The sequence below is a fragment of the Paroedura picta genome, chromosome 4, assembly GCF_049243985.1.
Source record: "Paroedura picta isolate Pp20150507F chromosome 4, Ppicta_v3.0, whole genome shotgun sequence".
Taxonomy (NCBI): Eukaryota; Metazoa; Chordata; class Lepidosauria; order Squamata; family Gekkonidae; genus Paroedura; species Paroedura picta.
Window position 1 is genome coordinate 100,356,765 of NC_135372.1, and position 23,955 is coordinate 100,380,719.

Here is a 23,955-nt window from a genome sequence, read left to right on the forward strand (position 1 = left end):
CTCTCAAATAATCTTGCCATTGTTCTGTTCACATACCACTGTGTGCTGAGTCATGCTGCTATCTGACAGCACAGGAAGGAAGGTCTCTGAGATATCAGATGCAGTCCAGTGAGTAACAGGCATTTTTGTTGGTTTGTATCTGTGCCGGGCTTTCCGAGATGCAGACCAGTAACAAGAGGAGGGGTGGTGGAAAACTAATGAGATTAATCCTCTGAATTCATTATGCAAAATCTTGGCACTCACCCAAACTCTCTTGCACAATCGGTCAATGCCTTTCTTTAATAGCATTAAGCAAAATTACAAATCACAATGTTGGCTAATCAATCTCAATAGGTTTCTCTGCATCCATTTAAAAAGGAAAGGACAGAAAACTCAATCCAAGCAAGCCTGTAGCTACTGGATTTTAGCATTTCCCAAGGTACATGCTGGAGAGGATGCTACTTGTATCTGTTTTGAAGCTGTTATGCAAACATGCATAAAGATGGGTAAATACAGAACCTTTTGTTTTCTTTTACTGTGCTTTATTTAATGACCATTCTAAATGTGGCCAATTTATTTTAAAATTTTATTTTGAACCTAAATCATCTATCCTTTGTTTTTCAGAACCTTATTTACTGATATCATCATCACTAAACATATTAAAGCTCAAGTTGACAACTCACTCCCTACCTGACTGGCCCTCCCTGGGGTTGTGCTGCCAATAGGGAAAGAACACTGTCCTTATAAGGGCTAGTTAGTTAAAATTTCATGTAGATGGGAAAGAGTACTGTCCTAATGAGGGCCAATCAGTTCAAATTGCAGGCAGATAGGGAGAGCACTAGCCCAATGAGGGACAATCAGCTCAAATTATGTGCTGATAAGGAGAGAGAACTGTCCCAATGAGCGCTGCCAAAAGGGAGAGAGAGCACTGTCTCAATGAGGGCCAATCAGCTCAAATTATGTGCTGATAGGGAAAGAGAACTGTCCCAATGAGTGCTGCCAAGAGGGAGAGAGAGAGCACTGTCTCAATGAGGGCCAATCAGTTCAAATTATGTGCAGATAGGGAAAGAGAACTGTCCCAATGAGTGCTGCCACTCACTACCTGATTGCCCCTTGCCCATGAAAGGCCCTCCCCTGTACCTGAGCCCCTATTGGGAGGGAGCCCTTAGCCAGGAAGGGCTGATTATCTCTTCCGCCTCAAAATTCCTGCCACCTTTGGAACATGAAAGGAGGAAGCTGAGCTGGCCCCATTGAGTAGCAGCAGCAGAGGAGACCCTACTGAATAGATTAGGCATGGATGGAGAGGAGAAACAGCAACAGCAGTAGCAGAAGAAGAAGAAGAATAGCTGGGCCCAGTGAGTGGCGGGGGCAGGGGCGGTGGCGGTGGCGGTGGCGGGGACAGGGGCGGGGGCGGGGGCGGGGGCGAGGAGGATGGATTGAACCAATGAGTTGCTATGGTGTAGAAGTTGGAGGGGGGGAGCAAAGCCTACCCCACTGAGTTGTCCTGCAGTAGAATTTGGGAGGGGGAAGAAGCACAGCCTGCCCCCATGAGTTGCCCTGGTGTAGAAGTTGGGGGAAGCTCAATGCTTAAAATGAGGGCACAAAAGCCAGACTTGAGAACATCTGAAAATCTGGCTCCAAGATCCATGCTTTGTATTGACAGGGAGGATTCAGAAAACATAAATTCATCAAAGCCTCTCTGGCATAGAGTGTGTCCACATACAACAATCAGTTTACGAAACAATTTCTTAGGGCAGACTCACACCCCTGGATTAACTGACATGACCAAAAAGGCCAAGGCCTACAAAATCTGAGGATCAACACTTATAGAAAACTGTTATGTTTTTAAAGAAACTTCTTGACTGTTATTAGTTACTGTAATGTTACTTCTTTGTAGGCTAGCAGGTGTTTTTCAAAGATTGCAAATGTTCCTCTAGAATGTTTTCAAGGGACATTTTCCCTTATATGCTGACTCTCATTCTTTCCCCACCATTTGAATCAATTAGCCGTGTATTAAGGCCCACTTCTGGTAAAGCTGAGAAGGAATTTATAAGTATGGAGAGACCTACGTGGAGAGTTTCAGAACAGGGCGGGGGGGGGGGGGTAGTTCTAAGAGATATATTGGTTAAATCTTTAACTTTCAATGTTTAAAAAAAATCTGAGGAAAATTGTGTGATGCAAAAGAGTGAGGGGAAATGCTATGGCTATTTGAAACAGCATGCGATGGTGATTCAGAAGCACAATAAAGAGTTAGAAAAGGATCAACCATGGTTTGTTAATCCAATGCAAGCAGGTTTGTATGAACAGGTAAATAAATTTCATGAGCAGCTGTTTACTAAAACTGGTCTGTCTGAAATTACAGGGAAAAATCCATGAGCAACCAGTTACTAAAATGGAAAACAAAGATAATTTGAAAATGGCCTTCATGTCAGAAGGCAAGCAAATTGATGAATCTGTAATGGTATAGCAAACACATTGGGCTGTTTTACTTTCTGATGTCAATGGTTTTGACATTTGGCAAGCCTAGAACTGCAGAGGTATTCCTGAGTCTGGAGCTTGAGTACACAGATCAGGTAGATGTGTTAGCACAGCTGCCTCTGGGAGCCTCAGTACACTCCTATGCTTATCTAAAGTCAATAGCTTCTACTATGGACCTGCATAAATACTGAGCAGGACCTTTCTCCCCCTCCCCCTATTTCCCATGTTTTACAAGAAGGGATGAAAAGCACTCTGAAGGTTCTTCCCACATTAGAAGGCCAAATGTACCCAGTGTAGGCAAATTTTTGCCAGCTATAGGAGTTACTATAAACCATCCATTTAAGTAAGGGGACAGTATCATCAGTGACTTTTAATTCATATAATATGGCAATGACACAATAAAATAAAGACCATAGAAATCAAACAATCCTAATTTTGTGTGCCTAGTGGCCCAATTCTTGTGAATCCTAGTGCCATCTGGCCTTCCATTTTTATCTCAAATGGCTACTGTGTAACAGGATACCTATAGTAAAGCAGTTCTCAATCCATTATATTCATTTTGGTGAAAAGGGGGCACTATCTGTGATCATTCCCATGCCTCTGTAAAATCATTTGGAGGGGACTTCTTCTCAATTAATTTTGGCACAAATTTGGCACAAATTTGCCTTTAGGTTTAGAAAACCATGTTCAGTGGATTCTTGAAATATGCCATATGGCTATTTGTGAACGCACATGTCAAGGTAGGGATGCCCATTCCCAAGTAGGACCTGGGGATCCCCCGGTCTTACAGCACATCTGCAGGTGACAGACATCAGTTTCCCTGGAGAAAATGGCTGCTTTGGAAGATGGAATCCATTGCATTATACTCCCTACTCAAATCCTGCCCACTCCCAGTTCCAACCCCAGAGCTGGTAACCCTGTTTTAAAAGAGTGGATATCCATGCATATACAAGGGCCATTCCGCGTAATAGGCAATGTTGATAAATCTGTGCGCTATTGAAAATTGCTGCAATCAAAAGCGACAGGTCTCGGTAACGCACACAGCTGTTTCTATTGTAAAAAAGGCTCTCCCACTAGCGCTGTTCTGGTAACGCACAAGTTTCTGCTCTCACCGAAATTGCAACAAAGTAGGCAATATTTTTCCATGCTTTCTCCCTGGCTATCAATCAAAAAGAACAGCCAATTAACTGTTGTGTTCGTGCTTCCCTTTAAAAACTGGTTTTTAAAAACCCGAAAACACCAGTAGCAATGCATATTTGTTTATTCGATGTATCTGAAAGGCCTTTTTCACTAGCGTAGGAGCTGGTACTTAATCATTTACAAGCTCTTAAAGTAAAAAAAAAATCCCCCCCCTTCCGTGCTATTTCTTGCTGAAATTACGGTCAGTGTCGAACGGGGGGCTGTATTGTGCTTGGAAACTTCACAGGCAATTGCTTGTGGAGGGATTTCAGCCGAAGAAGCATCGCTTATTCATTGCTTTTGCCAGTTTAAGAGGAAAAAATGGCGATCGCGGCGCCGGAAGCTTGGGTGCGAAAGCTTAGGGAGGGACATGCTTGCTACCGATATACTGAGAACGCACATGTCTTTTTTGGATGTGTTGCAGGTTGTTCTCAAGAGTCTAGCATTTTTTTAGGGGGGAATCCACTTTTGTGGATTCACTTTTGTGGATTCCCTGAAAAGCGCTACAACGAAGCAGTATTTGTGGGAGTGTTGTGGGAGTGTTGCAGATTGTGTATGACGTCGTGAATAATGAAAAATAAATAGCGTTACACAATGGTAACACTTCAGCAACATTAACGCTGTGCGGAATGGTCCTCGGATTTTGTTTGTTCCCGAAGAGAAGCTTTCACTTCTACAAGTGCCGTAGCATAAACATGGTTGCTGTAGTCAGGATAGATAAAGAATGAAAAATTCTCAGGGGCCAGGTTGCTCTGGGGGGACCAAGAAAGCAAGCAATCCACTTACCTCACTGAGCTCTCATGTGAAGGGAAAGAATGCCAAGAGAATGCTCATTGGTTCTCGCTTATAGCTTCAATCACGGAGCTTCTAACAACAGCTAGAATCCTTAGGAATCCATCATTATTGAGACTAAATGTTTCCTTCCATTGAACTCATGTCAACTGAACTTACTATGTCATCCAATTAAGCACAGAGTTAAAACAGGAGAGATTGGATTCATAGACAGGCTTTCTCCTTTAAGCATTGGTGACTTCCTCCATCTTTTCCCCAATATACTTTTTTATCGCTGTTCACCCTTTTTCTCTTTTTCCTTCAGGTTGTATTTCTTTAAATGTGTGTGTGTGTGTGTGAGGGGGGGGGTAAGTAGGGTTGGAAAGCTCCACGTGGGGTTCCCTCAACTACCCAGTTTGCAGACTATATAAATCAGTTCCCCTGGAGAAAATGGTAGCTTGGGAGGCTGGACTCTCTACTGAGCTCCCTTCCCTAGCAGCACCCTCTAGAATTTCTCAAGCTAGAGCTGACAGCCTTATAGGGGGAGGTTGCTGTAGCTTCATGCTGGTTTTCAGCTGGTCACAAGTGGCTCTGAAAACACTCTCTGAGTTGAAAAGCTTTTTCTGATTCCATCCACTGTTGTGAGGAGAGGCTATGCTCACGACCCTAGAAAACTCTCCTGTACGTGCTGTTATATTCATGTAAAGGATCCTTCCGGATAGCGGTCTGTTTCATTCATATGCTGTCCCACTATTTATGACTGCATATGGATACACTTGTAGGCTTGTGTAGAGTATATGTAGTATAGCGGTCATCTGTAATATGGTGGTACGCATACGTGCATGCCTCTGGCTTCATATATTTCTGCCGCCATACAGTTATCTACAAACAAACTGGCAGGCAGCATCCACTCCTTTCGAGAGGGGAAGGCAATACTGTAGCTTCCCCTCAGATTCCCAGCTTCCTCCTCCTCCTCCTCTAGTCTAAAATTAACTCCACTGTTCAGCTGCATTTAAGCAAAACCAGTTGCCATGGCCACGCCGGGGGCTTCTAGATGTAGCGAATGAGGCAATCAGTTAAAATGAATAGCCACAGAGCTGATGCTTGCTGTAGGTTACATACGAAGTTCATTCACTTGTTAAACCTAATGGACTGGATTGCCTGTGAATTGGAAATGTAAATTTTGTCTCTTTCGGTGGCTAGAGTTCGGGAAAGCCAGGGAAAATGTCGTATTAAAACGACAGCTGCTATTGCTGGTGACACACGCTGTGACAAAAGCCGCAGAGCATGACAACTGACTGGTAGCCTTGGAAGGGCCGTGCCTTGGGTGAGCAGGAGACGGCAATCAGATGGCTGCTTGAGTATCTTCAGTAATTGCTCAGAGGGTGCCTGTAATGCCAGATAAGTGTTTGCCCTGGTGTGTGACCCATTAACACATCTATTTTAATCCTTTAAGCCTGATTTCTGCTATTTATATAGCCCCTGTTGTTACAGGACTTCAACATTTCATACTTCTAATGCTTTTGCCTCCAGCCCTTTGTGCCTTCACAGCCATGACCATTTTTGACAGTTGCTGTAACGTCATGGTATGCTGCAGTGTCCATAATACCCAGCATAAGTGTATACATCAGGCACCACATAATTGCTGTGAGACCTGGACACAAGGATTAGGAAGTATTGGTGTGTGTGGATGGGGAACCTGGCAAAGTCCAAAAACTCAAATCAGGATTAAATTACAAACAAAATGCCCAATAAACTGAGAAAGTATTTATGAAAAAAAGTTAAAAATTCCTCCCAGGAATTACATCACTTGTTTTGAAGCAAAGGGACTTACCCATTTGGTATGTCTAACAAGCACATGGACCTGGTTTGATAATTTATATAATAATAATCTTTTGCCATGCTGAATTAGTAATCTGGACAGAGGTACATATTATGCTTCCTAAACATAGTGATATATAGCATGGAACATAAAGTTAAAGGTATCCCCTGTGCAAGCACTGTCATGTCTGACCCTTGGGGTGACGCCTTCTAGCGTTTCCATGGCAGACAGGATGGTTTGCCAGTGCCTTCCCCAGTCATTACCATTTACCCCCCCAGCAAGCTGGGTACTCATTTTACCGACCTTGGAAGGATGGAAGGCTGAGTCAACTTTGAGCCGGCTGCTGGGATTGAACTCCCAGCCTCATTGGCAGAGTTTTCAGACTGCATGTCTGCTGCCTTACCACTCTGCGCCACAAGAGGCTCTAGTATGGAACATACAGCGCCAATATTGTGAGGTGATTTAGTTGTGGTCTCTGAGTGTAAAAAACAGGTTCAAATTCCTTCTCAGCCATAAAAAGCTCAGTGGAAGCCCTTGGGTTAATTGCTCTTTCTCAGCCTAATCCACCTCACACAATTATTTTGAGGATTCCATTAAAGATGGGAAAGCCACATCAACCATCCTAAATTCCTTGGTGGGAGGGTGAAATAAAAATATGATGGATAAACATAAGGAAGATATTCCCTCACATATGCCAGACTGCCCCAATTGGTCCTTGTGCATGGGAATGATTTCCTTGAACAAAGGTGATTCCAAGCTCCAGTGAGGACAGGCAGCGCAACAACTAGTACTTTACTGTCGAACTGAGACATCTGTGAAGCAATATTTTTTTCATGTTATGCAAAAGGTAATCCCAGTGCCTTTATTTGCCTTTGACTCAAAGGACTGCACAGTATCCTCTTCCTAAAACTATGAATAGGCCCCTGACTTGTTTATTTATTGTTACATTTATTCCCTGCCCTCTTTTCAAACTTGGTAAAACCTTTGAAGCACCAAAGTATATGTTCAAAAGTATCATGAGGAACAGCCTGTCTTTGATTTGCATCACTTCAGAATGGAGGAAAAGGAATTAACTACAGAGCTTGTAATGACTCTACACTCTCCCATCTCATGGAAACCACTCTACCATCCCCCTCCAACAAATGCTAACTTGCATTGGCAAGTTTGTTTATTTTGTGACCTCCCATCTACATTTTGCAGTGGTAGGACTGATTAGTATGCTATATCTGAACATGTAGCTGTTGCCTACCTTCTTTCTGATGTTACAGGTCCCTTGCCCTAACCTTCTTCCCATTTCCACAAATCTATTGAGTCAATTGTGGATCAGCTGCCAGTCAACACATGACTTATCCCCCAAATGGATGTACAAAAGGAAGTGATCATAAAGTCAATAACTACAGTGTCACAAGCGCTGTATAGCTACATCTGCACTATATAGGTTAGGCCTTATTTCACAGTTCTGTCTAGTCCAACACTATATGGGCACGATGGTGATACTCCCTGTTTTCCCCTAATCTATTAATCAGAAGTATATATTCTTTGTTGGTTGCCCTGATAGATTACCTCTGGCACCAGTTGGATCAAGGTGGGTCAGTTCTTCTCATGTTGTTAGATCTCCATAAATGTGTGTGTTTTAATTACATTTTATAATTTTAACTTTAAAACATTTAAACTTTTTAAATGTTTACTGCCATGTCGCCCCTGATTGGGTAGAAAGGAAGCATAAAATGTATTTTAAATGAATGGATTATGCATTGCTTGAAGAAAAACCATTTTATTTTGGTTATTCTTTACACAGTACCAATAAATTCACTGGGTGACTTGAGTTCAAGTGTTTTCAGAGAGAATCATCTCTCTCTAGTCATGCACTTCACACACCATACATAATTATATAACCTCTATCTTGTACACTGTTAGTCATTTTCCTAGACTTAAAAAAAAAAATCATGAAGTACAACCCGTACTTCAGTTTCCTATTTCTTCCTATTCTAACAGACCAGAGCAACTGAAAAGGCAAAATCAGTTTCCCAAATGAATTTGCAGCCCCAAGATAGATGCCAGCTGAACCTTCTTCCTTTTCTGAGTGCTTCCAAGACCGCAGTACAAGAATGCCCATCCACAGTCTATACACAGGGCACCTGTATAGAATTCTCAGAGTTTATTAATTGTTCTCGATTGCCCTGAGCTCAGAAGGTTTTTTGCTAAAGATGTTCTCTGCAAAGGGGGTTGACAACTTTCCTTGACATGATGTGCAATCCTAAACAAAGAAATCCAGTGCAATTTAGTCATTAATACATCCCACTGGTCTTAATGGGACTTCTTTCTGTTTAGGATTGCTCTGCGGGTCAAGGAAAACTTTCTACCTCACTTTGCAGAGAACATTTACTCATTAATATATAAGCTGAAGAATACAGCCTAATCCTGAGTTCCTGTGAATAAAGCCTATGCATGAACAAAGCCGGGCTTACTTCTGAGCAAATTTGCATGGGTTGTGCATTGCAGGTATTTTATTAATGCAGCATTCAGCTTCTAAATCAAAGAGGAATTCCAAGTAATCAAGAGGAAGCCATCCGTTTGGAGCTTCATATTTCTACCTTTCAAAAATCAAAATGGATACGTGATTTTATTGGTGTCATGCCATCAGCTGAAAGGCAGGTGAGAATATTTTAAATGAAAGGAAGAAAGTTTTTCTCTCTCTTTCTTTCCTCTTAGATCTTAGTGGAATGGGACCCATTAGTCAATCCCTCCCTGACCTTAATAAGGGTGTTTTGCTGGCACCACCACCTCCATTTTCTTTTGACTATTAGTAAACATTTTTTAAAAACAAAAGATTGAAAAAGATGACAAGCTGCGAAGGAGGAACAGGCCAATTGTGCAGCAGTGGTGATTTTGAGGGGGTTCATGCACACACCCTTGACAATGAGGGCTGCCTCTACAAAATCACCTCTGTTAGACAATTGTCCTTTTCCTTCCTTGCACCTGGTTCCCTCTGATACAGAACAAGAGCTATTGATCTGTTCAAACCCCCAAAACATGAACGAAATCCATGTGATACCTTTCATGATAACCAAACAAATTGACACAAAACCTTATGCAGGCTTTTGAACTCTCTATAGCTCTTCATGGCTAGATGTTTACATTTTAAAGACAGAAGTGTTAAATGCAGGTTTCCTGTGATACAACAAATTTAAGTGGGAAGGACCCCTACTGTCTTCATTTGCATTCATATTAATTGTTTACAGAATTTGTATTGCAGCTTTCTGCCCTTACAGGCCACCAAGACAGGCAACAATTGAAAACATACGTGATAAAATTACATTAAAAATAATTAAAATAACCCCCCTTCCAAACACATATCATTATCATTAAAACAAATTAAAAACAGAGTTAAATTACAGACACAACAGATTTAAAATACATATAAATACGTAAAAACATTTGTTAGGCAGGAGAGAACTGTCCTGCTTGTGAAGGGCTGTGAAGGTCACAGTGGGGGGATTGGGGGGGGGGTGTAACCAGTGGGCAGTCCCAGGTTGGGAAAAAGCTGGAGATTTGGGGAGGGGAAGGACTTCAATGGGGTATAATTCCATACAGTCCACCTTCTGTGGCCATTCTCTTTATGTGATCTGATATCTGTTGCCTGGAAATGAGCTGTAATTCTGAAGATCCTCAGGTCCCACCTGAGGGCTGGCATCCCTTCTTATTGCACAAATATTTGTAAGTCCCCCTCTTGAGATAAATATCACCAGGAAATATGTTATACCTGGTGTATAAATATATTGGCAGTAATGAATTTTAGTGAGATATTAGATCCATACTCTAATACAAGTTCTACATTCAATGTGGTCCTAGCTGTTTGGGGTCAGTTGCTGCATCATAGCCTCATGGAGTGATTAAGAGTCTTCCTGAATGTCGAATCTGTTGAGCATTAAACTGTGAATAAGCTGTAATAGCAAGTCAATATTCTGCACTTTGATCTTAACAAATGAGTAGCCATGTCTTTGTTCTTCCTTAACCTGCTCCTGACAGGCCAGAAGTATCAGCTACAATGTGCTTACCCTAAACAAATTACCTTTTATTTGAAATGTTTCTTCTACAGATCAAAGCCTCTCTGTCTTCTACATAATGTTCTTGCTACAACCCATGGTGGTGGTGGTGGTGTTTTTCCTTGCTAGGTAATGGCTCCTCAGCCCTTAATTACTGCCCATCCATTTGTTGATTCTGGGCAACAATTCCCGGAGGATGAGTCCAGGATGAATATGTATTCTCTGACATTCATTGCTCCTCTGTCTCCTAGTATAATTAGGATTTTAAGCAGTAGGAAATCACTGCAGACAAAAATTGCTGCTAGCAGTCCAGTAAAAAAAATCAGGAGTAATAATAGCATAATTATTTGGACTGACTAAAAAGTATGACGTAGCAACCAAGTTTTTTAGTTTATCAGCTCCTGGCTGGCTGGTGTGCCAAAGTAGTACCCCAGTCTGGAAACTGTGTTATGTCTGGCCATATGCCACAAGGGCTTGTGAAGTCAGCCTATTCAAATGGCCATACTGAATTTTAACACAAAAGGTAGGCCTCGCAGCTGGCAGGATTCCTCTAGGTCAGGGTTTGCCATCTTTTTAAATGAGAGCTATTTCTGAGTAATGAATAATATCCTCATACCTCACACTGGGGAGGGGCATTTTACTGTTGACAGAGTATGACTATGCAGAGAGTATCAAGCTGCTTAAACTATAAAATATAGTTTTAAGCTATAAAATAAAATATCTGTAACTGCTCCGTGGGAGCGGTATAAATAAAACGCTAAGGGCCCTTGAGGTGGGCCCTGTCCGTGATGGGGAAGGGCGCCCATTGGCCCATTCCCCCAGACTGAGAAGCGGAGGGCTCTCTGCTTGTCAGGCCAGGGCCAAGGGGCCAATTGCCAGCCGTGTGCAGCACGGCTGGCAATTGGTGCCTTGGCCCCGGCCTGACCTGCCCACCCCCCAATGTCCACCGCCTTCCCCCCATACCGCCATTATCAGGATGCCCGCCACAAAAACAGGCAGGCAGGTGCCCGGCCAGGGCATCCTGGTGGAGGCCGTGGGGGGGGGAGGCTTAGCCCCCAGCAAGGGGACAGCCCCTCCGCATTGCAGACTTGGTGGCCCTCGAAGCCATCTGGGAGCTTGCCGGGAAAGGCTTCTGCACAGCGAAAGGAGCAGGAGTCACAGCAGCCCTGCCAGGACTTCAGGGGGGAGGGGGGGTACAGGAAAGGGGAGAAAGGCTTCAGCGCTGCGAAAGAAACAGGGCCTGCTCCTTTCACCGTGCCAATGCTGGGCCCTCGGGTGGGGGGGAGGCGGCAGGGCTCCACCAGGAGGCCTCCAAGGCCACCAGGCTGCCCATGCTAGAATCCATTGTATTTCAATATACAATGGGCTTTAAATCTAGTATATTTATAAAACAGAAGAGAAACAACTATGTACAAAAAGAGGATAGAAGAGATGTAACTGCCTAGCTGGCTGTTGTCTGCAGCCCTTCTGTCTGTTCAACTGCTGTCCTGGAGGCAAGCAGGGAGGAAGTATGTTCAAACAAGCAGGAAGTCCCCTGTTGAGCCAATCAGGACACTGGAGGAGATAATTTGAAAACCATCAGGAAGTTCTTATCCTAATTGTGCTACATATTCATCTCTTCCAATGCCCTTTACATTCTGCTCAATTATGCCCACTGCAGATCTTACATATTCCAATAGTTTCCAGGTTTGGTTTTATGCTACAAATACAATGTGGAACACCTGAAATGAAACTCAGGAGGGCATAGAAAACCCCTATGAAATAAAAGCTTTTAAATATAAAGTCTAAAGCAAATCTCATAGTTTTTCTCCAAGCCTTGCGGATACCCTGGAACAACTGGCAAACCACTTGTAGCTCATGAGCAACCAGTTTAAAAATGCACTGGGAAACTAGAGTGGGAGAGAATAGCACCAAAACTGTGTTCTTGGCTATTGCTAAAACAACCTTTTAAAAATCTGGTCAACTAATTGTATCTCTAGTAGCCACTCAGACACCATGTTGGGCAAGTATTTTACCTCCCCGCATCCACTTACTAAAAATATTTGGTGGGTACCATGAAAGGTGTCAGTGGGTACCACAGTACCCATGAGGACCAACTTGGGAACTCCTGCCCAATGGGGTTGCCATTTGCTGGCTGTGACTTGATGGGGGTGGATTACTGAATTTGCCTTTCTTTTTGGTAAACACATGAGAACACACACTCAGAATTGGATCTTGGCCCAGGATAGAATGGTGGTTATTCAGTTCTATAATTTTTGACTGTGGACTCCGTGTATGAGAATAAGACTATATATAGCATTTGGAGCTTCACTTTTATGAGCCTTATACTACCTATTGGGCCTTAATTATATAATATTATATATGCATATATGTGTGTATATCATTTATTTGACCACTGAAGAAGACCCTAAGGTTGAAACATATCTGGTCATATCTGGTGTTAATATGGGAAATTGTACATGCGATATTTTATAGGTTGCTGTAAATGAGAATCTATATTTTAATGGTGTTTTTAAACTGATTTATGTGCACTAGATAATAAATGTGTTTTATTTTAATCTCTTTTATGCCCAACCTTAAAGTTTCTTACTGAACTTTCCTACCAGTTTCGAACCCATATCTTCAATTCTGGTGACCTAGTTTTTCATTAGGGGAAAATGTTTGCCCAACATCTTTTTCAGTGTGCTTTTCATTTATTTAGAATATTTTCAATGTGTTCCCATTTAACATTAAAAAACAAGAATTTCTTTTCCGTATCAAAGGGAAAAATTCTATTTGTTGAATAACAAAATAAGTCTACAGGCTACATGAAAATGCACTGAATTACGTTCACTGACATAAATAATCATTTATTTTATTACTTATGTTCTATTGACATTTTTCAAAAGATTTTTAAAGAGTAAATTGAACAATATTACCCCAACTACTGACCCTATAATAACCCACCCTGATGAGTTTCACTCAATTATTTCTTCAAATAAGTTTTTTCAAATATGTTGTGTGATAAGTTAGGGGCTCAGTTGTATGAGGAACACACCAGAGGAAAAGGAAATGTAATAGTTTTTGGGAAACAAACACCCATTTCCCCTGCCTTCTCTTAATGATCTCCAATTCATAGCTGTCTGCAGCTGTGCCCCTGTATCCTCTGGACACTCCCATCCTCTAGGTTCCTTATAAGGGCATGTCTCTGTATTGTGTTGAATGAAGATGAAACCTCGTTTCCTTTTTTTTTCTTTTTAGACAGAATAAATATGAGTTTCCAGAACCAAACTACCAGTTCATGTTCTATCTTTCCCCACTTTTGCCAACTCCCTTTTCAACTACTAAATTAAAGAGCAGTCACTTGATCACTCACCTTGAGTTGGTTTTATACCCCGCTTGTCACAACCCAAAGGAATCCCAAAGCAACTTACAATTACCTTGCTTTACTCTCCCTGTGAGGTAGGTAGGTTTGAGAGAGCTCTGACAGGACTGCTCTGTGATAACAACTCTAACAGGACTGCAACTGGATAAAGGTCACTCTTGCATGTGGAAGATCAGGGAATCAAACCTGGCTCTCCAATCTGCAGGTTTCAACCAGTACACCACCTTGGCTCTCATGTTGGCAGGAGATGTCCCCCCTACCTACCACCCACCAGCTCTGCCCATTGCTGCTCAGCTGGGCACTGGAGGATAAATGCCAGGCAAAATGGAGTGAGAAATGATTGGCAGCATGCCATCACCATGATGTCACTTCCAGGGCAGCCCAAAAGTGATGCCATCACATCAGACAACACTCTGGCAATCCCTGTGGTTCTACTATACAGTTTTATGCAAATGCTAGGGCATTATTCCCAGCATTATGCTATCACTTCCAGATTATGCTAGAAGCGATAGAATGGCATTGGCACAAAGCCAGCAAGGTAAGTCCCCAGCTTGTCATCTCCTGCAAGTTGCCATGGTCTGGCAACCAATATTCCGGCCTAATCCTCCATATCATCTCCAGGTTGAGAAATTCCTAAGATTTGGGAGAGGAGCCTTGGGAGGATGAGGTTTAGGGAAGGAAAAGACCATAGAATTCCATAGAATCCACCCTCCAATGCAGCCATTTTCTGCAGGGGAACTGATCAGTTGTAATTCTGGGTGATCTCAAACCCACCCAAGAAGGATGGCAACTCTAGTTCCACTCAAGAATATGGCTGCTTTGCAGGAGGGAGTCTATTGAATTACATTCAGCAGATGTCTCCCCAAATCCTGGCTGCCTCATACTTCATCTCCAGAAATTTCCCAATCTGGAGCTGGCAACCCTAGCTAGGCCTAGCCCCACTGAGTCCTCCCTTAGTATCTAAAACGGTTCTACTGGCTCCCCCTGTCTTTTTCGTCACAGGAACTGAGCCTGGAAGACTGCGGTTGCATAGCAACAACCACTGAGAGGGAACCCATTACTTAAAGCTACACACACTCCTTTTATCATTTTCAGGGTTTCCTCAACATACACATTTTGGGTTTTTTATTTCACACTTTTCTGCAAACCTGGAGCATTTTACAGCTTTAAAGGTCACTGTTATTAGGCTTCCTCTTTTATTAATCAGCTGATATCCAGGCTAACCTTTTCCACCTTCCTTACTCCTAGAAGGTATAATCTTTCTGGTGATATCCAACATTGTTTCTCTGTTTTCAAACGGGCTACAGGTACAAATTCAAAGGCTTAGCTCTGTTTGAATCAACACTTTTATTTCATATTTGGACAGTTTGCAGTTTTGATGACTCCCCTTGGGTACTGCTCTGAACACAGTTCCCCAGAACAGCCTATATTTGTCCACACTAACTGTATATCATCTGCACTCTGAAAATGACAAAACTCATGTCTCACTGTAAACAGCCCCCCCCCCCCCCCCGGCCACACTCAGCAATTTACTTGGAAGCAAAAGGAAATTGTAACAATGTAACAAAGAGTGCCTGTGAGATTGTTGTGATTTCTAGCTCCTCCAAGAGAATTTTTGAATGGCCTGGGCCTCATCATCTCTCTGAAGATTAAGACTGCATCACACAATTGAACAGATACAAATTACTGGCCTGTAGTTTGTACCCACAATATGTACCGTTATAGCAACTATACAGTTTTGGTTTTTTTAATTATGCTAGTTTTGACATCAATTCAGTTTCAAATGGGGACAGACTGAAGAAAATATGAGCTTTTCTATAACATGCCAGTTGCTACAGTGAGTTGGAGTTATTTATTCAGTCTTCTGTTTGACTTCAGGGGGTGATGCGTATTATTTCAGACAAAGGTCGTCCTTTTAAATGCTTCTGTGGGTGAAGTCACAATGCTTTGACCTGTTTTTTTACATATGGTTGGTCAGGCTGATTGCAACGCTGAACTCAGTAAATGACCTAAAGACACTATAAATATGTGGCATTTTTAAGAAAGTTTGACTAATTGCATTCATTTGCTAATTGGATTCCAGGAAAACTATAAAGCAAATTGGATGGCTTTGGCTTTTTGTTTTAAATTACCTATATACACTTGTAAAATTGAGTGGTTTTACTTGCCTGGCTTTTATGTCGGTCAAGTAATTGATTGCTAATTGCTGTTGTTTCTTCATTACCCACCATCATTACTGTAAAGGGCAAGCTACAGTTTGTGTACTGGGTCTGGTGACTTGGGCAAAAGTCAAGACTGCAAAGAAATCATCTAAGCTGGATCCTCATTATATGCTAGTAAGTGCATCTCCATAGATATCTGTACCACCATTCTGATTTATAATAGCAAAGAATCTTACTTAGAATAAAACTCATGATCTATCTTGCTCTTAAAGAGCCTTATTTACTAATCTGAAGAAAATGAACTTTCCCTCTGACAGACAGTACAACCATCACCTCTAAATAAACAGGCTTCTGCACTTAGCAGTCCACCAATTATAGCTATGCCAAGTGTTTTATCAGTAACAGTCCTATCCTGACAATTTATGTTCAACCAGGCAAAACCCATTTGGAATTCTCAGGCAATCTGACTCTGATAAGTTGCATTTGGGTCTTCAGACACTTGGCATTATAAACAAAAAGAATGAGTTATATATAGTAAATGGGGATTTTGGCAGAGCTGTTGGGTCAGAAATACATCTTCCATCTTGCAGCAATAATTGCAGCAGCTTGAGTACGTGATAACTTTGTAACTCTGGCACCTTTGCCTGCTCCTCCATTTACATGAAGCCAAAGATGTTGGCAGTGAACACAAAGACTTCTGATTGGTCCTCAGCTTGACAGATGCAACACTCAGTCTGTGCCAAACCACAGAACAGTGAATCCCAGTATGCAGACCTAATATGCTAAGCAAGATCAAAGGAGGTTCAAAGTAGGTCTCCTTTTGTGGTATCATTACAAAATGTTTCTCCTGCATGATCATTGCATCTCAATCCTTTAACACTTCTGGCACATCAGAACATAGTGGCTGCTCTCAGAGTACAAGATACAGAATCTGATTTCCAATAATAAAGAAACAAGATTAGTAGGTTGACCTGTATGAGGAATAGAAGAACATAGTCTATACTACAGAAGAGGCCAAGCAGTGCTGAGGGCCAAATCACACACCCCATGTATGACTCCAATTCCATGGTAACAACTCTTTGGATTCCCCTCAAATGAGCACTTATTTCTGTTCTAACCCCATTGTGCCTTTTGCGATAGTTCTTCAGTTTCCATTTCAAAGGCAATACTGCAATTCAATTCAATTTTGAGTAGATTGACACGGGGCAATGGAACAATGCCTGTATTATTGTTCATCTCTTCTTTTCTTTTTTTTTTAAAGAGAGGATGATGTTTGCTGTTAATCTTACTACAGTTAGATTCATAGACAAGACCATATTCTAATCAGGAAAAAACACTGAATAAAACCTCCACATGCAGCCAGCTGGGTGACCTTGGGCTTGCCACTGCACTGATAAAACTGTTCCGAACAAGCAGTGATATCAGGGCTCTCTCAGCCTCACCACCCACCTCACAGGGTGTCTGTTGTGGGGAGAGGAAAGGGAAGGCGACTGTAAGCCGCTTTGAGCCTCCTTCGGGTAGAGAAAAGCGGCATATAAGAACCAACTCTTCTTCTTCTTCGTGTAGCAATCACAGAACTGCAGACTCAGCATAAGCTACTACTTAAGTGAAAGATAAATGTAGATTAACAACGTTTGAGTCCAGTGGCACTTTTAAAACAAACAAAATTTCATTAAAGGTATAAGCTTTTATGTGCAAGCATACTTCTTCAGAGACTATAAGGCTGATGGAGTTCCATTCTGTATGGCTTAATGTGGAGCTTTCCATGAAGACAGGTTCAGGTTGGTAGGCTTTTTGGTCTGAAGCAGCTGCACTCGAACTCTGGTCTGTTGCTTCAAACCAACATGGCTACCACCTGAAAGCTCATACCTTGAATAAAATTTTGTTGGACTTAGAGGTACCACTGAACTCAAACTTTGTTCTGCTGCTTCAGACCAACACAAAAGTGGCATGACCTTTGCACATGGTATGCATATTACTCTTTTTCTCACTATAATTCTTCATTTTCTGCAAAGCCTCAAAACATTAATACCTATTTGAATGGAGACAAAAGGGAAACAAAAGGCATTAATATGGACAGTAGCAGTTCTACCATACAACCTTCAAGAGTCTGGATCCTTCTTCTGGATCCTAAACAACTAAAGAGCAGCAATTGTTTATTTATTGTGAAAGAGGATAATTCTGTGTGACCTCCTGTTTGAAAACTGGCAGAAAAGAATCTCTTATTTATTTAAAGCCTTTCTGTACCATGTCTCCATTTTAAAACACTGGTTCAATGTGGTCATATGAATTCTGTTCATAAAAATCAAAAACTACAATGCTAAAAATAAAACAATAAAAGCTAAAAATAAACAAAACAAGCAACATGCTTCTAGATTCTCCCCTCCCCCCCCCAGATTTCATGTGAGCAAACATTCTTCCAATAGCAGCAGCAGTGAAGGAAAATCAGTTCAGAAAGATGGGGCACTAGAGTATGACTCAATACACAGGTCACACGCCCTTGGACCTAGCGCTTACAAGTAACTGCTACTTTTAGAATATCCCTATAACTAAGGTGTCAGTGTCATGGAATTTTTAGGGCCATTCCGCACAGATTCTTTGTAGCAGGAGTGTGGCAAATTGTAATCGCTACAAAAATGCGGTTATGCACAATGTCGTAGACAATCTGCCATACTCCTGAAACTGATCCGCAAAAAGTGCTTCGTTGTAGCGCTTTCAGGGAAATCCCAAAAAGTGGATTCACCCTCCGGAAAGCGCTACACTCTTGCAACCAATCTGCAACACTAGCGGGAAAGTTCTGTGTGTTACTATTGCTGCGGTTTCAGCAAAGTCCCTCCCCCTGGTTCTCTCCTCTGATCTTCCGGTGAAGCGATCGCCATTTTTTTTTCTCGAAGCAAGCGGAGATCAACGAACCGGCGAGCCTTCATTCACCTTCATTCACCCAGTGAGGCTTCCCCGGCTGCAGTCCCTCCCCAGAGCTGTTTTAAGTCACCAAGCACCACACAGCGACGTTTGCTGGTTTATTTTCCCTTTATTTTTCCCTTTATTTTTGGCCGAAAATCGCGCCCGTGCAGGGTGGGGGGATTTTTTTTTCACTCGGGGGGTGCGTGGCAACGATGAAACGGCAGCTCACACGCCACCTGCTAACTAGATTGGTCTCTCTGTTGCAACGAATCAACGCAGATTCGTTGCAACGTGTTTGTTTTTTACCTGCCTTAAAGGGGAAGAGGCTTTTCGGGAGCATGATAATGGCCGCCCATTGGCTGCTCGTTTGATTGACGGCCAGGGGCGGGACAAAGCTCGGCAAATATCGCTTCCTGGATAGCGATTTTTGCTGAGACCGGAAACCTGTGGGAAACGATAGAAACGCAACTGGATTCCACTACAAAGGCAGGTATGCATAACGACGAATTCCACTATCTAAAATGGCGTTTTTTCTTTCCGAAACCTATTTGCAACATAGATCCTTGTGCGGAATGGCCCTTAGTATCTTCAAAACTAAGTGACACCTACTCCATGATACATGGAGATTTTCTTTGCTAAGGTAATCACATCCCCATTGGCCATAGATAATTGGATAGTCAACACATAGACCATTTCCCCATTAGGAGCCATACCTTGTTTTAGCCTCGCTTTGGACTTCCTTTGGATGCTTTGAATCAATTCTAGCATTTCCACATTTGGGCTTTCCTCCCCTTATTTCTCAGGCTGGAATTCATGACATGCTTTCTGCACTGAGTCTGATGGAGATAGCCCCCCAACATACTTTGCTCCCTTCCCCTTTTCAAAAAATTGGTTTTTTTTGCAAAACGGTACCTGCTTGCATCTTTATTTTCATTGTGCCCATTAATCTCACTATTCTGCACCCTTGATTGCCTCTCCTCCTTTCCCCAATGTGTCCTGAATGTAATTAAAAAAAAACCCTGGGCTATAATGTTAAAATATAACACTGCTGTGCAAGAGTACAAGACTGCTTGAAAAAAAAAAAACCATAGAAACAGCATTGTTTCTATCGTCCCCCTTTTTAAAAAAGCAGATTTTTTGGAATGGAAGGTGGGAGAGGTAGGAAGGGAGGGGGGGGGGAGGATGGCAATAAGGAAAGGGGCATTCCAAAATTACTCAAAATGGTGAGCACAGGGGAAAACCCTATTGCACACATTTCCACATTGGGCAGTCCCAAATTAGACCCTGCTTGAAAAGATGACATCTGATTTTCTGGGAATTCCTTTGCTGCAGGACAAGTGTGTGTGTGTGGGGGGGGGGGGAAGAATCTGGGACTGAACCTGAAGAAGCAAATTTTAGTGCAAAAACAGACAAAAAAGTCAACCCTTTAACAATGAATGCAGAAACAGTGACACTGGGAGGAATGCACTGCTTTCTGAAGACTGGCATACAGGCTATGCACATGGATACCGGCACCTTGTTAACTTTAAACTTGCTAAACTGACCATTTCATAACCCTTCTGAAGAATGAAATTATCCCTCCCTTCTCAATTTAAATTTAATAGTAGAGCCCTTCCCTTACAGTTGATGGGTAGCTGGACACCATCTGATTGCTTTAGAACATGAGCCTTATCTTATCTTCCTCTTTTGCAACTGCTTGGAGAAAGGATTATGAACTGGTTGCCTGGGAGACAAGAGAGACCCTGCCTGGATGAGAGAAAGCTCAACTCTGGAGGCTGGCCTAAGGCCTTTCACATATTACAGAGCAATACACTTAACTTTGTCATGGCGAGTACATTCAAACAGCCTGTCTCAGCTGATTTCCAAGGCATGTTTTTACAGCCACACTTCATATTTTAAGGAGAAAACTTAAAATGAAGTAGACAAGTGAGAGGCCAATTTCAGAAGAGACAAGTGTCAAGGCTCAGGACTGCTGAAAGCCACACTCTGACTTAGAAGTTCTCCCCCCTCCCCCCCTGCCTCATCCCATGAGTGTGTGGACCATTTCATGGTTGTACAGTTGAAAGAAAAATGTAACCCTATGCCCAGAAGTACTGAGAGCCAGTTTGGTGTAATGGTTAGGAGTGCAGACTTCTAATCTGGCAAGCCAGGTTCGATTCTGCGCTCCCCCACATGCAACCAGCTGGGTGACCTTGGGCTCGCCATGGCACTGATAAAACTGTTCTGACCGGGCAGTGATATCAGGGCTCTCTCAGCCTCATCCACCCCACAGGGTGTCTGTTGTGGGGAGAGGAAAGGGAAGACGATTGTAAGCCGCTTTGAGCCTCCTTCAGGGAGGGAAAAGCGGCATATAAGAACCAACTCTTTTTCTTCTTCTTCTTCTACTTTTCTCCTTTAAATTTCTTCTCATGCTACAGGGGTGAACTCTGACATGCAGAATAGCTGCGCACATACACGAACACGATACTTATCTAGGAATATATAAGAAATTGGACTGCACCACAGAGAGGATTTATGAAACGTGCTTTCTAGTTCATCTAGCACTGAAAAAGGCAGAAACTATCTTCATGAGAGTGTTGCATTTTCTATGATAAAGCTTCTTTCTGTGGATTCTTACTTATATATGTATGATGTATGATGATATCTCATGCTTTCATTTATTTAGAGTATCCCTCATCTCACTTTTCTCCCCAAAGAGGACACAAACCAGCATTCAAAAATACCAATTCAACTGGAATAAAACATGTGAATTAATAAAATACTCTGTAAATTTAAAATCTGTACACAAATCATCATGGATTGAACACGTCAGCCCACCAAGAACTCCTCGTCTCACATGCAAAAGCAGGTGCCTCTGGCTATGCCAAGAAAAAAGACCAGTTCTTTCCATTCATAAACATGTATCTGCCTCATCACCCAGAGGAGATTCATCCCACAGTCTACCACAGCCTGTTTACTAGTCAGGCTAAGGATCCCAAGATCATCAGTCTTCACTGTAAAGATACACAGTGACTTGAACAGGATTAATCTATTAAATTATTGAGTAAGTCAGTCTTACTTATCTGACTTATCTGACATTCTGAAGCTATCAAACACCACACACACTTGTAGGTTTCCTGTGTCCAGCTGCCATATTTCCTAATGATACTTGACATGCATATGCACATGCAGCAACATAAGGAAAATATCAGCTGAGTTTTTGCAACTGTTAGAACCTTCTAGGGCATAAATTCAGAAAATAAGGGTTCAACCCTGAAGCCATTCACATCAGTGGAGAATTTCCCAGCAATTTTACATTGTGATGAGGAAATGCCTTCCTCTGAGCTGCAGGGCTCTGTTTCTCTAGAAAAAAACATTATGTACCTGTTTCTATCAGCTACTGCACACATGTCCAATAAAAGAAGAGGGGGGGGGAACATTATCTCAAAGCACTGAGGGTCCTTAGACCTTATCTTAGCCGCTGTGTAATTTCTCTAAGGAGATTTTCTGCCTGCTGCCTCTACTTTTAGTGCTAATCAGCCATTTCCGGCCACAAGGATGTATTGATTGGATAACATAGGTTGATAGGCTGAGGCGGGAAAGGGGAGCTGAACAAGTGCAGGAGAACATTTGCCTTCTTTAGATTTCAGCAGTCAGTTTGGAGAACAGGCCACAGCCAATAGAGAGCTACTTGCTATCATCCCAAAGCAGGGACTCTGGCACACTCTCCCCAACATGCTTGGAGACACTTTTGCGTAGCTTGAAACCAATGTCACTATCAGGTGATTCTAAAGGAAGGTTGCTCTTGTTTCCCTGGGGTTATAAAAAGGTCTTTGTTTTCAATCCACATTTTCATTGCACAAATAGGCTTAATGGGTGCTAATTTTATTTGCCTATCAAAACAGCTACTACCAAAGCTAGGTCCTTGGGATAATTTGACTCCAGAGTCACATTGGCAAAAAGCTTCTCCTCTTGGTCCCTGACTCCTCTTATCAAAAGGCATACTTCCAAGTCCCTCCACCCAACTCTCTGGACTCAGTAGTGCTCAAATTCTCAGTCCCATAATCATGGGGGTGGGGGGGGGAGATTCAGTTTGGTGGAAATGTGGACTGTCAGCAGATACAATCATGAAGTTCTGTATTGAAAATTTAATTCTCAGGGCACAAAGCGGATTAAGCACCTGATTTGTCTTGATTTGTCTTACATACAGCTATCAGAATGTGTAAGATTCCCCAGTGGGGTCAACACCAGCTCCCCAAGGCCATTTCAGGTCAGGAAAACACTGCAAGGGAATGGATTAAGACATTTATCTATCTATCATCTATCTAGCTATTTATTCCATTTTTATAATGCCCTCCCTTGCGGCTCAGGGCAGTTTACAATGTGAATTCACAGCACACAAATCCATTCTAATATTGGTACAGTACAGTTGAACTTTACATGTGCTAACATTACGTACTCATAGCTTATGAACATTATAAACAGTATAAACATTTAAACCGTTAACTATATAACTATGTGCAACTATAGTCCTAACCTGGGCTGATTTTCAGCACAAAGCTCCAGGCATACAGCAGATCCAAATTCCTCTTGATTTTAAAGCACTTTTTCAGAATGCATTTCCAGAAAATTTGAAAACTACTGTACAAGCTCGATAAATTTTTCTGCAATAGTGGTGGATATGCATGATTTTATAATCTCTCACTCACAGGTCTTAAGGCGTTTCCTCAGGCATCAGTTCTGGCAGTCTCTTCCATGTGCCATTCCCTTCAGTTCTTATGCCTCTTAAAAGCTTCACTGACCTCCAAGGTTGCTTCTAGTCAGCTCCAGTCCGCCTCAGCAGCCCTGCACACATGCTGCCAGTGTGAGGTTAATATTCCAGACAAATCTCTTTTGTCTGAAGCTACAATCAAGCTGGTTGAGCACGATCAGTGTCCACAGATTTACTGGTTTCACAATTCAGAAATCTTCAGAGGAATGCTGCATGCAGCTGATGAGTGACTGATCCCCCGTGCCTCAGGAAGTGCCATAGAGAACATGAATTCTTAAAATATTTTTATTGCGATGTGATAGAGCTCTGAAACTGTTCTAAGGTGGAGTGCCAACTCATAACACAACATGATGGAAAGGTTTATACACAAGCACATCACATTTGGGACTATATTTCCTAAGATGCCAAATGGAAGGGGATGCAAAATAGTCTAAAAGGATTTTGGTGACACTATACTAGCTTTGCATATACGGAAGGTTCCAGAATTATTATTATTATTA

At 42.2% G+C, this 23,955-nt stretch overlaps 1 long non-coding RNA gene across 2 annotated transcripts in view; it reads right to left on the reverse strand.

The window, feature by feature from the left end:
• LOC143836013 (uncharacterized) overlaps positions 1-23,633 on the reverse strand; it is a 150,202-nt gene extending 126,569 nt beyond the window's left edge. For both annotated transcript variants that reach the window (XR_013230456.1, XR_013230455.1), the window contains exon 1: positions 23,394-23,633. This is a non-coding gene — a long non-coding RNA (uncharacterized LOC143836013). The remainder of the gene's footprint in view (positions 1-23,393) is intronic.
• Between the last annotated feature and the right edge of the window lie 322 nt (positions 23,634-23,955).